At 39.2% G+C, this 13491-nt stretch overlaps 1 protein-coding gene across 6 annotated transcripts in view; it reads left to right on the top strand.

The window, feature by feature from the left end:
* The window catches only part of INPP4B (inositol polyphosphate-4-phosphatase type II B), a 746563-nt gene that overhangs the window by 478929 nt on the left and 254143 nt on the right, over positions 1 to 13491 (top strand). The window lies entirely within an intron of this gene.

The raw sequence follows: 13491 nt of genomic DNA, 5'->3' as shown, positions 1-13491 counted from the left end.
AAACAATCCTATTCATAGGGGTTCCTTTAGTAATTCTAATTCTGTTATCACTCAGTTTGTTTATAATTTTTTTTCAGGAAATCGAGGTCCTTCCTGCATTAAGGTAGCATGCTTCTTCTGAAGATTCTTGTATTTCAAGAGCTGTGCTGTTCTTTAATATCTGTAATGTAAATAGGATGTGAATGGTACATTTGGTATTTAGCACTAAATGTATTTAAATAATTATTCATCCACAAATACTCTTATGACAGTTGAGCATTATCATCCTCAGAGATTAATGTAATTACACATACAGGAAATTTATATGCTAACTTTTTCTCTGTCAGTATCAAAGTGCTTCCTATAAATATTCAGAAACAAATTAAATGACTCAAGATTACCTAATGATTATCCTTCTAAAGCCTAAATACCTAGCTTGAGCCTGACACTAGAAAGGTAAAGTGATGGTAATAAAACTCAAATTTGCAAATAACTCCTAATTGTTCACCCTTTCTTCTCTTGACCTTCTACAATCTGTTCTCCATATAGAATCAGAGTAGTATTTTTAAAGCATGAAAAAGCACATCACTTCTTGGCTCAAAACTCAGCTTGAGTTTCACATTGTAATTAGAATAAGGACTTGACTCTACCAGAGCTCTGCCTTCCTTCGAATCTACCTCCCTCTTCTTTCTTCCTCCTCCAGCTACTTTCTTCAGTCACTCTGGCCTCAGGGCCTTTGCACTAGATGTTGCTTTGGCCTGGAACACTGTTTCCCTTATTTTTCTTTGAACTTAGCTCCTCTTCTTTAGCAGGTCTTAATCAAAGTCACCTGCTCAGAGAAATTCACCTTCACCATTGTATGTAAAATACCCCCATGCAATTAACACTTTATTCCATTATCCTATTTTACTTTCATGCATACTTATTAATTTACCCATTTTGATATTTTCCATCTCTTCCTGTTGCTAGAATGTGAGTCTATGACATGATCATTCCCTGTTCACAACCATGTCCCTCACACTTACAATGACAGAAGGTCAACACAGGCAAAGTCATGCAGGGAGATGGGAGAAACGTCAAGTTCAAGGAACCATAGGGACTCAGAGCGGCTGGATTAGTGGGTTCATGTAGTAAACAGCACATCCATCTCTGAAGAAGATTCTACGACAAAAATCTCCTTAAAAATGGTAAGATTGTGAAATAGTAAACATGAAACACAAGTCTCAGATGTTGAGGAAGAAGCAGTATTTCTTAAACCTTGGTCTCAGGATTCTTTTACATTCTTAAACGTTATCTCAAACCCCAAAGGGCTTTTGTTTAAGTAGGTTTTCATAACCGTGGATGTTTACCACATTAGAAATTAAAACAGAAAATTTAAAAATATTTATTAATTCACGTAAAATAGCAAATAATAAACCCCTTATATGTTAACACACATAATACATGTTTTTGAAAATAAATTGTATTTTGGAAAACTAAAAAAAAATATACTGAGAGGGTGGCGTTGTTTTACATGTGTGTAAGTGTCTTTAATGCCTGATTAACAGGGGAGACCTGCATTGTCATGCTTTAGTAGGTGAATCATATTTCTTGTAGCCTCTGGAGAACTCTACTGTGCATTTGTGAAAGAATGAGAGTAAAAAGGAAAATATCGTTTTAGGATTATTATGAAAATGGTGTTGTTGACCTTGCAGGTCCCCTGACTAGACCCCATTAGAGAACTGCTGGTCTGGGGTCTGGATAAGACATAAACTGCAGGCATTTCGTGTCCCAGATACTACTTGCATGTCACAGGATTCTATATGCACCTGGTTTGTTAGAGTAAGAGCTGTCCTCAACTTAATGAGATTGTGTTCCCAATTTTGGAAATCAATCTTTGGAAACTTTAAATACATTTTTCTATAGAAACATAGTTCTTCATCATGATTACCTTCCTAGGAAGAGTTTACAGCATTCAGTTTAACACCTTTGCTCTTCTAAGACAACCCTGAATGTGTCCTGAGTAGACCCTGGCCACTGCGTGATAATATTTCTTTGAGAAGTGTCATCCTTCCTTCCTGTTTGAGATACCACAGTCACATTTCCCCCTGCTGCAGGGGAACTGGGAACTTTGCTTCAATTTCCCTACAGTGTCTTCAGTCCACTGTAGTGGATGTGTACTGTCATTTCAGCCCAAGCTGCAGGCAACACTACGGAGGGGTTGAAAGCATTGGTTTGGGAACACAGCAGATTCGGTTTGAAATGTCAGCTCTTTTATGTCCTAGCCACATAAGCTGGGAAGAAAGTTACTTATCTTGCAGTTTTTGTTTTCAGACAGACTGAAAGGTACTGAAAGTGTGAGCCTGGGTTTTCTCATAAGGTTGCTTGGAAGAGTAAATGAGAAGAGAAAGCAGCGAAAACTCTGAGTGATTAGAAACGGGTTAATTAAAGGAATGTAAATAATGCATCAGAATTTTTAAAGCTTCTCCAGGTGGTTCTCAAGTGCAGCCAATGCTTGGACCCAGTGATGAAATGAATTATTAAATACTTTGGTGGAATTCCATAGAGAAGGAAACTAGTGTGATAGTAGAACAGAGCTACTGAATTATCCCATTTCTGCCTGTAGATGAACACAACAGTTCATTGGATAGCTGCATCAAAAGCCCCTTCCCTCTGTGCCTGTATACACCCATTTTTTTCCAATTCACCAAAAAATATACTTTGTGGGTTGATTATATAAGTCAATTGATCTTTACGCAGGGCTTGATGATCCTCTTTTGACTGGGGTTACAAAAGCCTGGGTTGTAAATGTTCTCTTAAAATACTAAGTGATATCACAATAATTTTGTTTTAAAGCTACCTAGAAATTATTAAGTTTTACAGTGCTGGGACTAATGACTTCCACTGAGCAACAGATTAATAGACATGTGCTTGTGTTGATATTACTGTTCTCTGTCTAATGGCTTGTTCATTAACTTATGACTGTGGTCTTAATCGGGGACCGTTAATGTGTTAAGAATGGTGTTTTGAGTCTGGCAATGTGATAAATGGTGTCTCTTTCTATTCCCTGAGGCTAATAGATTTTTGGTTTTTCAAACTCATTAAGCAGCCTTAGGGAAGACAATTAAAGTTGCCATCAGTCTGGGCACAGAAAAGACACACCGCCTGAAAGGGGCGCAGACTTTGAAAGCAAGCCATTTCATGTCTGATCTGTAACTTGCTATTGAAGTGGGCAAATTGCTCCAGTTTTCTGAAACTGAGTTCTCTCATCTGTAAAATGGGCCAAACAAGAATAAAACAACCTGGAACTACAGGAATTAAGTGAGATAGTACAAGTAAAAAAATTAATGCGTGTGCCTCTGAAATAATTAGCCCTCAGGCCAAGGAAGCATAGTTATTTCTTTGATTCCATTATCCTTATTTATCAATTATAAGTTTGTATTATTTCTTTCTAGGGTATAAAGTTTCTAGGGTAGCATGTATTCAACCCAGGTCTAGTGCTGGGATCAAGAGATCAGCTCCCATTAACTCTTTTTCCAGTTTTCAGAATGATGTACAACTAATTTTGTGTATTGGAGTGGTGGACAGATAGAAGAAGGAGAATGAAAGCAGTAATGGAAGTTAGACCTGATAAAAAACTTAATATGGATACATGATATTTGAGTTGAATGCTCTGTGTATTGAAATGTTAATGATATTCTCATGCGAAGCTTTGGAAGTCAGCAGGAATGGAATTCTCAACTTATAATGAACAGTTGTTTAGCAAATTATCAGTTAATAGCTTCAGTGCTTATAAAACACTGATTCTGTTTTTGCAGAGAGAGCAGTCCTTTATTCTTTATTTCTGTTTTAAAAATAGCTAAGTATCTATTAACACTTAAAAACAAATTTTGGTCTTAAATTGTACAGCTCTTTGGAGGTTTGTCCTGTTCGTTTCAGGTGAGTGCCCAGGACAAGACTTGACTCTGAGATGCAGTGTAAGATACCTGATGGGGTCTGACCAGTGCTGCCTTTCCCAACCTTGTGTCACTTTCAGGAGGATCCAGAAGTAAAGATTATGAAAGGCAGAAGGGTTTACTCTCAGGACAGTGATGAGAGACCTCTTTGACCTCATGAAAACTAGACCTGTTTCAGCATCTGTTATTTTCAGCAGCCTGCATCTTTCAGTGACTCTCTGAAAGGAAGGGAATGTCTAAAGATATTTTTGCTGTTCAGTATTTGTTCACCTGCTTGTAACAGATCTCTGTATGCGTTAGAAAGGGATACGGAATAAAATGTGGGTGATGGCAGGGATACCCAGAGTTATGTGACTCTAAAGAACCACATGACTCCTATATGACTGGTAGAATTTAGTATAATGGCACATCCATATAATGAAATTAGCAGTCTTAAAGAGCCACCAGTTAAACATAAAGGGACCCATGTGACCAAGCCACCAGTTAAACATAAAGTGAACACCACTGCCTTAAGAGAAATGGAAAACCTCTAAGATTAGATGCATCCCAACTAAGAGTGCTTACATTTTTCTTTCTACGATTTCATTTGGCTTGGAAATCTCTAGAAAGTTCAAATGTACATCATTTGCATCCTATGTTTTGACATGTGAAAGATGATCACATTTTCACATGCCAAGTAATAATAATTGGATTATTTGTGGACAGGGCTCAGATTTCAGGGTAAACTCTGCTTTTGCTAAGAGAACTAACTACCTGTAGTTATCCATTTATAACTGGTTTATTGAAGACTTAACAGACAGACCAATATGTAATAGCAGCTTTTTCCCTTCTCCAATCATATTTAACTACTACACTCTTGAATATTATTTTTCATCTCTTAATCACATGTTTGGAAGACTCCTCAGCTTTGCAATAACTTTCGGATATTCCAAAGGTTAGTTTGAGTAGGATGTGGTAGTTGCGGCAAGCAGTGCTCCCTCTGACACCACTTAGAAATGAGCCAAACGTTATAAAAATCACATTTGAAAACGTCATCAAGCTGTGACAGTAATAACAACAGAGAGAAACTAAAATCCCAGAGAAAGGAGGACCTTTGGGAGCTGAGCTACCAGGAGCCTGTGGGTCTTCCTCTTCAGGCATTTGGTGATGCTGAGAGTGGGCTAAAGAACAGGACTTTGCCTGGACGCGGGGCTGCGTCTGCATAGAGAAAGAGGCATCAGCAGAGCTTTCAGCAGTTGTGTTGGAGGAAGTGAGAAACTGAGACTTCGGGGGCCTCACATCAATGGGCATTTTTTTCTCAGAAGAGACTCACTGAATCCTGACCTTGGCAGAAGGAGAAAGAACCAGGCCAAAGGCCTATAAAAAGCAGAGTGAAACCTCCCACAGTTTCACAGTGTTTAGGAAACCAGGGAAAGGGACCAAAACCAAGCATGTGCCACAGCCCTAGAGGGAGTGGTGAATTGCCACTGAGGGACTAAAAAGCCGTTTCTCACCTGGGGGCGATTACAGATTCTCTCTGTAGCTAGAAGTCTGAACATCTGTCTTTGCTAAACACAGGGTGGCAGCCGGCAGGCCCAGAACCCAGCAGAGATTTTGGTTTTCATGTGTAGCTGAAATGACAAACTTAGAGACAAAAAGGGACTCAGACTCATGGCTGGTCTGTCTCTAAAGACATTTGCCAGATGTTGAAGCTGAGGCCCAGTACGAAAGAGGTAAAGTGAGACATCTAAGAATCTCCAGCATGCTTTCAAGGGTTGAGGATCAGAGACCAGCTAGGCTCTCGACTGAAAGTTCCAGAGGGCCATACCCTACAACACAGGTAGACTGGGTGTCTTAGTTTGCTAAGGCTGCTATGACAAAGTGTCACGGAATGAGTGGCTTAAACAACAGAAATTTATTTTCTCACAGTTCTGGACTCTGGAAGTCCAAGATCAAGGTGTTGGCAGGGATGAGGTCTTCTGAGACCTCTCTCCTTGGCTTGCAGATGGCCACCTTCCTGCTGCCTCTTCGCTTGGTCATCCCTTTGTGTTTGCATCCCTGGTGTCTCTTCCTCTTCTCATCAGGGTACCGGTCCTATTGCTTGAGGGCCCCACCCTAGTGGCCTCATTTTAACTTAATCACCCTATCTCCAATTATAGTCACATTCCAAGGTACGGGTGGTGAGAACTTCAACATGTGCATTTGGAACTGGGGGAGTGAGGGATTAGGGGTAGAGGGGTTAGGAAGGTGGAGTTTTAGCCTACAACACTGTCTTACCAGACTTCCAGCCCAGCTCTGTCCCAAATCAATCCCTGACTTGATGACCAGAACAACCCCTTTCCCATAGCATGATATAATAAAGCATAACAAAGGAAAGGACAGCTGTGAAAGAAAATATTATCTGGAGCTTTACAGATGATTCGCATTAAAAAAAATTACTAATTACCTTCATAACCAGAAGAATAAATCCCATTCCTTATTTAGGCACGTTTAGGTGCAAATGACTATCTACCATTCTCATCTGTGACCTGTTTCACTCATAAGTACTCTAAACCAGACCTCAGACTTTAACATGCATATGAATTACCTGGGAACCCTGATGAAATGAAGACTCTGATTCAGTATGTCTGGAATGAGCCTGAGATCCTGTATTTCTATAACAGGCTTCTAGGGGACAGTCCTCAGACCATCCTTCTGACCAACTGTAGACGAATAGGTGATTAGTGTGTACATTGAACTTTAAGAAACATTGCCTAGTAAATAATGTCTACGATTGCTTCCAGCTCTGAGATTCTGTTAACTTTAAAAAAAAAAACTTTTCTAAAGGAAGCCTTATTCTATCGCTTGACCGTTGCACAGTGAATTTTTCTGCACTTGTGTAGTATTTGGAGCCAGTTTCTGAGGCTCACACTCAGAAAAGCTCATTTCTCTTAGAGGAGTTGTTCTGAACTTTGGCTATACATTGGAATCAAGTGAGGCATGAGCCTTAAAAAACACTGGTGCTGAAATGGACCCTTTCTTCAGAGATTCTGATGTAATTATTCTAGAATGTGGCCTGGAAATTGGAATTAAAAAATATGCTGGATGATTCCAATGTGTTGTCAAGGTTAAGGACAACTGGTTTAGGGTAGCACTTTATTTATTTATTTATTTATTTATTTATTTATTTATTTATTTATTTATTTATACTAAGATTGTGCTGGGCCTGCTTTGACCACCCACCTCATTTACCAGGCCCATTTCTGGTAACAGTAAGTAAATGGTGATCACAGCCCACCTGCAAAAGAAGTAAGATTTACCTGTAGTCGATAGTTGAAGAAATTTTTCTTGGGAATTTTTTATCATCTGGAGCTGGATAGTGGCTGTTCCTTGTAGACTGGGAATCTGATTTCTGTTTTGCTAGAGTCCTCTCCCGTCCCTATTGTCTCTTACACCCAGCCCACTTCCTTCATTAACTTAACCTGCTTGGAGCCTTTGGGTATGTGAGTTTGTCACACTATCTCTACAATACTAATTAGTAACATAGAAAATTAGAGGTTAAACATGTTCAAGGATAAATTTGAAATGTACTTCTCAGGCATTTTTCAGATAAAATTTTCACATTGCTTAGGTAGTTTTTCTATGTTAGCTCTAAGACCCCTACCATCTCTAATATCCTGTGGTCTAAATCATTTGGATTTGTGCATGGATCATTTTCTCTATCCACAGTTAGAAAATCAATACCTAAGAGTGGCCGATAGGTTTTAGGTAGTTGAAGATGCTTAACAATTATTTTTACATGTTTTGACCCTTACCATGTTACTAGTATTGCCTATGGGAATACTCTGTCTTCTTAATGGCTGGATCATAACAAGTAGTTAATGCAGGTTTGTTGACATTAAAATACTGAATTAGTATTTAACATGAGCTGTTTTGCTTCATTTCTTCATAGCCATAAACCAAATTCAAAATTTCATTTAGACTAAATGGGAGGTCTAAGTTATGCTGGCTGCTGAAACAAATGTAAACATCCAGATTTCAGTGTCTTAGCACAATGGACATTTAGTTCTTGATCATTCTGGTGGACAGACTTGTAAGATGGCCCCAAGGTGACCATCCTGTGTTGTACATGTTTTACATATTCTGAAGATCTGAAAGGTGAGAAGGTTTGATTCAAGGGAGATTTTTTGTTGCTGGATTTGAAAATAGAGGAAGCCACGTGGCAAGGAATGAGTTTATAGCAGCCTCCAGCTGACAGCCATTAAGATAATGGGGACCTCAGTGCTAGAACTGCAAGGAGCTGAGTTCTGCTACCGGCCTGTGGAACCTGGCAGTTGACCTTTCCCTAGACAAGTTTTCAGATGAGGATGCAGCCAGCTGCCACCTTGATTTGAGCCTTGCATGTAGGACTAGATGGGAGAGCCCAGCCACACCAGGCCTGGACTTCTGACATACAGATTGTGAACTAATAAGTGGATGTTGTTTTAAACAGCTAAGTTTGTGGTTATTTGTTACACAGCAGTAGAAAGCTAACCAATCTTTTCATTAGCTGGTAGTGATGGCTTTCTTTTATGTGGTCATTCTGGTACCCAGTTGCAGCTCTGCAGTCACCTAAAGAGACAGTAGAGAGGGCATTCTAGATCCACTCCTGAAAACTCCAGTTTGGATGCGGCAAACCTCACTTATACACGTATTTTATTGATAAGAACTAGTTACGTAGTCATCTGTCAGTACAAGGCATCCTGAGAAATATAACCCTGACTGAGCAGCTTCCTCCCAGAAAATTCATATTGTGGAAGAGGGCTACACATTTCTGTTGCAGTCAGGTTTCCATGTGCTTGAATATTAAGGCAATTCTGTGTCTCATTCCAAGTAGAACAAGTAAATGTGGTGATATTATATATTTTAATTTGAGAAACAGAAAGAATTAGAGTAATGTTTTTATTAGAAAAGAGGGATGTATTTCAATGACACATTCATTATCAGAGACCTTACCAGATATGACAGTAGTCTGCATAAAGAATCTGGCCTTTCTCCCTGCCCCAAGGGTATTCCTCCACTATTGCCAACATCTTCCATTCTGCCTTCCAGGGGAAGGTTGCTCCTTCCTCACCTACCAATGAGGTCCAGGCCTGGACACCTGGTGCACAGCATCATGGCAGCATGACCTCCCTTCTCTGGATCTGGATACCTAACAGGATCCTAGCATCACTCACCTATGAAAAATACATCATTCACCCTCCTCCCTTGCTCAGGGTAGCAGTGTCCAGGCTCTTTGTAAAAAGAGTCACTCGTTTAAGAAATTGTTCCCCAAGAATTGGAGTGCTGTGTTCAGCCACTACAGTGGTAGTCCAAGTAGCCTCTTGCTTGGAAACAAAGTTTATGAACTAATCTATAAGGATTTGATGAAAGAGTGTCACTCACTATATGCTACCTGATTTTCCTTTGGGTGTTTTTTTGGTTTGTTTTTTTTTTTCAGGGTAAATTTAGTATGTAGACTGTTGAGCTTATGGAGTTGATGGGGAAAGAAATGAATTTGTTTTACAGGAACCTTAAGAAATATTCAAGACGGAATATATAATTTTCTACATGAGCACTCCAAGTAATTGATCTTTCTTGCTTTATTTGATATCATAAAAATCCAGACAAAAGGAAGTTATAAGAGCTCTAAATGTGTAGTCAGGCAGACGTTCTTATGTTCCAGGAAGGGACAGGGGACAGGGAGGGATATGGTGAAGAAAAACAGGGAGAAAAACCACTAATAAGACCAAAAAAGGGAAAATGAATTCCTAAGGAAGGCCAGTAAATCTCAGGAGGCATGACATTACTGATGAACTGGAATATTCCAGATGCTACAGTGACAGCCATTGCTTCATCCCTTTCTCACTAAGAGGTCTCAGCTAAATCTGTCCAGGGTTTATTTATGGTTTTTTTCAGTGACACATTCCTCTCTCTGGTCCTGTCTCCCTGTCTCTCTGCTTCCTCCCATCTTTCCTCTGTCATCTCTTCCCTCTCTCTTTCTTCTTCTTTCTCTTTTCCCCTCACCCCTCACTTCCTCTCTTCCTCCTTCCCTTTCTTTCTCTCTCACTTCCTCCCACCTTCCCTGTCTGTGTCAAGTACTGTTTTAAGTGCTGAAAAGTGTCATACTCACAGCAACCTGTGGGGTGTCTTATCGACCCCATGTTAAAGATAACTGACATAAAGGCAAAAGGCAACTGGCATAAAGAGGTTAAATAATTCTTCCAACGTGACTCTGGGTAGAGTTGGGATGATTCAGGGGTCTCTGATCATGTCACTCCTCTACTTGAAAGCCTTGCTAGACTTCCTAGAAATTGCATCCAACTCCAATTCCATAACATGATAGCTAGACCTCTACAGCAAATGGCCCCCAACCCCTCTCCCCAAACATAGTCGGCTCTGGTCACGTCCCTGGTGGCCTCCATGTTATAGTATCATCAGAATACTCACTGTCTTCTGAACGCAGATGAGCTTTTACGACTCCATGCTGCATGCCTGATACACAACACCTTGCTTGCTTTGTGGCATTCTTCTTTGCCTAAAACTCCTACTCACTGTTCAGAACCCAAACCACCTCTTTTGTGAAGCCTGTCCTGACACTTGCAGGCTAAATTAGTTACTCCTCGCCCTGAATGCAGACAGGAAAATGCTCACATTTCCATTGCAGAAGTGACTACAGTGTCTTGGATTATTCATACATTTGTCCTGCCCGTTAGACTCTGAAGTCCTGAAATCCTTATTCACTAGCAAACCAGTGTTTGCCACCTAGTTTGTGTTCACTGTGAGGAGGGTTGTATATTATGCAAGAAAAGCATCATCGATGGGTAACCTATATGCTAAACATCAGTGGTAGTGACCTTAAATATGAAAGTTTTAGAACTATACATATATGCTGATTTAAATAAACATCTCCTATAAAAATTTGACTTTTACAATTTAAAATTCGTTTATACGTTTGTCTTTCAGTTCCTCTAAATCAAGAGCTCTGCTCGTGATTTAAACATGCCATGATTTAATAAAATGTGATGTACCTGTACTTTTCAAAAATACTTTTATTATATAAAGTGAAGTTCATTCTCTTTCCTTCACACACAAACACACACACACACATACACGCACATATTGGATATGGCAAACTAGTCTGTGAATATCTTTAGAATTTTTAATAGTATACACCTTTGTGTTGAGTCTTTTTTTCTATATAGGGTATTCACATTTATAAGAAATAAATGTTCTACTGATAAAATCAATATAAATTCAGGAGTTTAATGACTGTTGCAGGAATTGTCACTATTATTCTACCTTTGTCCAACATTATATCGCATAGTCTATGCGCACGTGCGTGTGCACACACACACACACACACACACTGCATGCAGTCCCACATGTTTACACTTTCGGATTTCTTTTGCTTTATTTCTAAATTCAATCATATCCCTTTAGATAATGTTATTTATACATCAAATATTTTCTTAAAATGATGTATACACACATATATACATGAATGTGTGAGTTGCATGTATGTGAATATTTATTCACTATGTATATAGTTCGTTCTAGTATACATATGTACAAGGGTGAGGCAAAAATTATCTGCACTCCAGTTATATTAAAACTTCTGTTGGCCTCACTGTCTTATGAGCACTTTCTGTTCAAGGCTACTGTCTCTCCAGTCACTGCTGTGCAGGTGTGAACATGTTACATCAGTTCATTTGTAAGTGGGATGCAAGCAAAAATGAATGCCCCATTTGTGATTTGCATGAAAAAAGAGCAGTGTGCATTGATTCATTTTTTGTGGTCTGAGGTTGTGTACATCCACTCACTTCTGCCCACACTGTCAACACTCAACAAAGGCTTCATTTTGAGGTTTAAAAGCATCTTCCCTATAGTCCTTATCTTGCTCTGTCAGACTTTCATCTGTTTGTTCCCCTGAAAGCAGCCCTATGAGGACAAAGATTCACTTCTGATGAAGAAGTGAAGACAGTGGTGCATTCCTGGCTCGCAGTTTAGCCTAAAACATTTTTTAATGAGGGAATACGAAAGCTTGTTGACAGATGGGCAAAGTGTATTGAAAAGCAAGGAGATTCTGTCAAAAAATGATGTATTTGTCTTTTCTAAAAGTTAAAGGAAATTCTACAGTCGGCGAATAATTTTTGGCTCACCCTTGTGTATATGTGTATAGTGTGTATATATATACATGGTACGTATATAGTCTACATATATATATGCATACATATACACACACCGTATTTATATAGCCTGTGTGTGTACACACACACACACACTATATGGTCCGTTACAGCCCACTATGTATTAATATATAGTTTCCAAGTTTCCTCATCCTTTGAGGCCAGCTAATGATTTCCAGGTAATGAGACTGAATAGTACACCTGAACATTTTGGACCAAGAATGTTAATGCAGCTACCAACCTGGAAATGCTCTGAACTAGTGAGCACTCTGTCATGAAATCCTGAGTGTCTTCTGTAAATTGTGTTGTTTACTCTGTTGGGGTCTCTCCTGTCATTATTTTGTGCTCTGGTGAACAATTTTGAGTCATAATGACTGACAGATTGTACAAGCGATATTGCGGGATCTGTCATAAAGAAACAAAGAAGTATGATCGTCATTGCTGCACCTCCAAAGGGATTTTGTTAAAATGACCCCCTAAAGTGTTGGTTCATTCCATGTTCCTGGGTTCCTCTCTCCCATCCTCTGCTCTCCAGTTAAACAGTGTTATATATTGGTCTGTATTCATTTAACTTGTTTATCTCATCCTTACTTCAAATTTAGATATACTGGATTTAGGATTTCTGTTTTCTTCCTGCTTTTACTAGCTTTTTCTTAAGTGAGGAAGATAATTGTGATTTATTTTTATTGGAAACATTATTTTTTCTTAAATAGAGAACCATAGACTCAGTAGCTATATGTTAGAATCAATATCAGTGGACAAGAAAGAGCACAGGTAGTTTGAAAGGTCCCCAGGTAATTCTAATATACAGCCAGTGTTGAGGACCACCACCCAACAGAAGAAATATGTCTACTTATTATCTAAGGAGTAGATTTTTCACCTGGAAGGCTTTTGAAACATATGAAAAGCTTCCCCAGATGACTATTTTACACTATCGTCCTCTCCCACAATTGAGAATTAGTTTTCAAATAAATCTAGATGATGAAGGTATATCACAATTTGGCCCAGAATTCTCAACTGAGAGGGATATCCTAAAAGAGAATAAATATTTATAAGCATGCATGGAATGACATTCTCTACACCAACTCTGTCCTTTCCCTGGAATGTTGAATGAGGGTTGCTTTTCAAGGAGATGAAAAGTGATTATTCACCTACAGCCCAGATATCTCTGTATTTGAGAAGGAGTGATGGGGTGAGGATTCAGGCAGCTCTGTCTACTTAGAAACATCAGGAAGTTCAGGAACTATAAAAGGACAGCTTCGTTGTTGTCCACAGCAGATGTCATACACAGGTACCTTCAGTAATGATTAACCACAGAGTCTGAATTGACGCCAGACGAAGGAAAATGAAAACAGCACCTGTGTGAAGCTTCTGCACCGGTTTCTACTCCTAAGTCATACAGAAAATGTTTG

Source organism: Hippopotamus amphibius, chromosome 3 (assembly GCF_030028045.1).
Source record: "Hippopotamus amphibius kiboko isolate mHipAmp2 chromosome 3, mHipAmp2.hap2, whole genome shotgun sequence".
In the NCBI taxonomy this organism is placed as follows: Eukaryota; Metazoa; Chordata; class Mammalia; order Artiodactyla; family Hippopotamidae; genus Hippopotamus; species Hippopotamus amphibius.
This window is presented reverse-complemented; position numbering and strand designations above follow the sequence as displayed.